Source organism: Meleagris gallopavo, chromosome 1 (assembly GCF_000146605.3).
Source record: "Meleagris gallopavo isolate NT-WF06-2002-E0010 breed Aviagen turkey brand Nicholas breeding stock chromosome 1, Turkey_5.1, whole genome shotgun sequence".
Lineage (NCBI taxonomy): Eukaryota > Metazoa > Chordata > Aves > Galliformes > Phasianidae > Meleagris > Meleagris gallopavo.
This window is the reverse complement of record NC_015011.2, coordinates 167,937,421-167,941,338: the sequence shown is the minus strand read 5'-3', so window position 1 is coordinate 167,941,338 and position 3,918 is coordinate 167,937,421.

Below are 3,918 nucleotides of genomic sequence, written 5' to 3'. Positions count from 1 at the left end.
CACCACTCAGTGTATGCATTCAACTATTCTTGTTACTTGCCCTCAAATCCTGTACCAAACTATAGCACTTGTCTTTTCCTAAATTTTTTTTTTTTTTTTTTTTTTGGTTTTGGTTGGCAGGTTTGGACTATTGGGATTCATATTTAATTAGTAATCCAAAGTCCAAAAATTACCTATTATTTCTTTTATCCATATACAGTCACGTATCCTCTAAGGGCACTGCTTTACCCTGACTGGGCTAACTCTTGTTTTTAACTTAACTTCTATTTAGGTCTGCATTTTCGGCTCTGCCAGGTACCTCTGATACCCACACTTCTAAGCGTATCTTATTCAAGATTTCTGTAACTTCTGGGGCTACAATCTTGTTTTTCCCAGTTTGTGGAAAAGGCATACTTACAATTCTCAATCAGTTAATATTGTTTGATCCTCAGCTCCAGTTTTATTTAATTTCTTGCCAGAGTAACCTGACATGTACAAGAATTTATGTATTCCTTCTTATTTTCTCAGCCTATGTTTAATGGATCCCACAAAGTAAGCCTTTTCTTATTGGGCATTAGCTCCTACTACTGTTACAAAATCACCTACGGGTGTTAAGAGGCACCCGTATTCACCAAAAGGTAGACCTCTTTATCCTGCTCCCCTCTCTTCAGTTCTGACATCCCTATCACACCCTGCTCATCTTTGCCTTCCTCGGCCTGTGTCTTTCCAAACTCTCATCATTACATAAACTACTAACATCATATTTCAGTTTTACCTGCTCCTTTCTGGAGGCTTCCGGTGCTAACACTGTGATTTTGAGTTTCGTAGATCTCTGCAGAGGCTATTCTCACTTCCAGTGCCCTATCCTCTCCACCTGCCCCTTTGCAAGTGATGTTGTTTACAGCAGCAGTCTCCATCTGCAGCTCACTCTCTCACACCAAGTTCTGCTCACGGGGGAACGGTGCGGGGGGGTTGCTCTCATGCCAGCACAGATAAACTCACTTTCTCTTTAACCCTTTTTCCTTTTACATTATTCCACTATTTGTACCCTAAGTTACACTTCCACATACCCTCAATTCTATTTCTGCATACCATTAACAATTACCTTTCTTATACCATCAAAACAGTTTGTCCCATTCCTTTCAGAATCCACAAATCAAACCGTACAGTTCTTCAAATTCCACAGGCACCCAGCCCTTGGTCTCTCATGATTAGGGTACTCAATTATAAAACTGGTCCCATTATGTCATTTATGTTCTGGTTTCTTATTTAATATTCCCCCTCTGGCTAACCAGCAATGTTACTCCAGTGAGCCAAAATACAACGCAGGGGGTCTTCTCGGTATCACTTTAGACACCCCTTTTCCATTACGGCCTCATAGGTAATACTTTCATGACATAAACATTTAACAACCACAAAGACAGAGACAATAATCAGTACAATTTATCCTCAGGATCCTTCCTATCTCTGCCTCCCTCCAGGGCCCAACCTTCTGTCTGTATTCCTTTACTGTGATCTATAACATATGTATTTCCATCATCATCATCCCAATCTCATTTCATTTAAATGGACAAAATACATATGTACGAACAAATAACACAGAGAACAAAACAACTTTTGCTTCATCCATCTCTCACAGGCCATTTCCCTCACAGGAGAACAAAACAGTGGATCGGGACTCTGCTTTCGCCCCATCGCTTAGCTACGTCTCACTCTCACCACACTCACACAATACCGGCTTAGTCAAAATATAAGTTCGAAAATTCTTAGTTCAGAGTTCTAATTCCCTCAGAGGATATCCCAAATATCCTGACGGTATTAATTCAGGTACACAGTACCGAACATTTACAACAGATGGTAATAGCAATTATATAACCTATACTCCTGTTATCACAACCAGGAGAACCCAGATAGCCATTTAACAGGATACTCGCTATATCCTGTCTCCTTACCCCGCATATGACTTACAAGGTCCACTTGTGGGTGGTCCCCCAAGGAGCTGCTTGCCAGAGCCTGCCCACCCCAGCTGGCAACCTACCAAACGTGTGAGCTCACTTCCCAGGGGCAGCAGCAAGGCTATACCCCGCATAGAACATCTCCATATGGCTTACGGGTCCCCTCATTCCATACACATACCTGGCCCGCTGATAGATGGTCCTTGTCTGTTCCTGCAGTGATCAGATGAGGAAGGGGAATCCTACCGAGAAATCTCGGGGTGCGCCTAAGGCGTCCCTCTTCCCAACCGGTCCTGCAGCCGAGCAGAGGCTGTCCCACCTGGGTTGCCAAATTGACGTGCGGAATCAAACACTATAACCACAAAGTAGTCATAAAGCAAGTATGGTTTATTCAGTGCTGCGCAGACACCAGGTGCAAGGGGGACAGATCCACCTGACTTGCACGCCATCTGGAAAAATTGTGCTACAGATATAGGTAAAACTAGTTGTACAGTAAATGAACATACCGAAGTTATGGTATAGCAGTGTACAATTAATGAATATACAGGTGTTAAGGTGTAACAGAGAGCTTGACTATGATGTTATTACAGCAAAGCAGGAAACAGAAATAATAGATACACTCACTCATAACCTGGGCTCGCATGGGAAACTCCAGTGGAGTGGATCTCCAGAAGAGATCCTTCTCCACTGGTGGTCAGCTCTAAAATAGGTCAAGGAGAGGTGGAGCCAGGCTCCACCCCTTCCAGCAGCACAGATGAAAGCAATTCTTTTATTGTTACATTGCTATGTTTATATTTCTTTCTCCTTATGGCTTACAGGTGTTTTTCCTGTAGAATTCAATTAATGCACATATATCGTAGGATCACAGAATGGGTTGGAAGAGAACTTGAAGCCCCTTCAATTCCAGTCCTTCTGCCATGGGAGGTGTCACTGCCCATCAGATCAGGTTGACCAAAGCCCCAAAAACTGGGCCTCCAACACCCCCAACATTGTGTATGTGTGGGCACACATACACGTGTTTGTGTATATATATACAGACAGGCAAATCCTACAGTGTTTGGCAAGTTGTAGCGTGCTTCTTTATTCTTATCAAATGCATACAAAGTTAACTGCTACATATAAGAACATTAATTATACACTGTGTTCATACATATACTGGCCTTTCTGTTCTTTCAGAAGAGAAATAATTTCTTTATATGTACACTTTTAACACAATGAATGGAATAATCTGCATGCAAAAAGTTGAGCTCAATGAAGCTCAAAGCTGTGTGAACTACGAAAATAGCTTGCAGGCTGAGTAGGGTATGTGCAAATGTTCAGCACAGTAAAACTAATGCTGCATAAGGAAATACATTTTAATAGAACAGTCCTAGATGAAGACTTAACACTAAAGATGAGACAGAAAGGTCCAGCATAATATACAAGAGCTTTTCTTGGAAATAAGGGCCTGCAGGGCCTGCAGGGATGCGACGAGGAAGGCTAAAGCCCGTCTGGAATTGAATCTAGCTAAAGTGATAAAGGATAATAAAAAAGGTTTCTTCAAGTATGTTAACAGCAAAAGGAAACTAGAGAGAATGTGGGCCCCTTACTAAGTGAGGGGGGGTTCTGATAACGGGGGATGCTGAGAAGGCAGAGATACTGAATGCCTTCTTTACTTCCGTCTTCAGTGAAAAGGCTCTCCCGCAGGAATCCCACACCCTGGAGGTTAGTGAGAGGGTCTGGGGAATGGGAGACTTCCCTGTAGTCAGGAAAGAGGACGTGCGTGAGCGCCTAGGCAGTACTAAGGTCCACAAGTCCATGGGACCTGATGGGGTGCATCCACGTGTGCTGAGAGAGCTGGCAGAGGTCATTGCCAAACCGCTCTCCATCATTTTTGAGAGGTCTTGGATAACAGGGGAGGTCCCTGAAGACTGGAGTATAGGCAATGTCACTCCGGTCTTCAAAAAGGGCAAGAAGGAAGATCCGGGTAATTACAGGCCTGTCA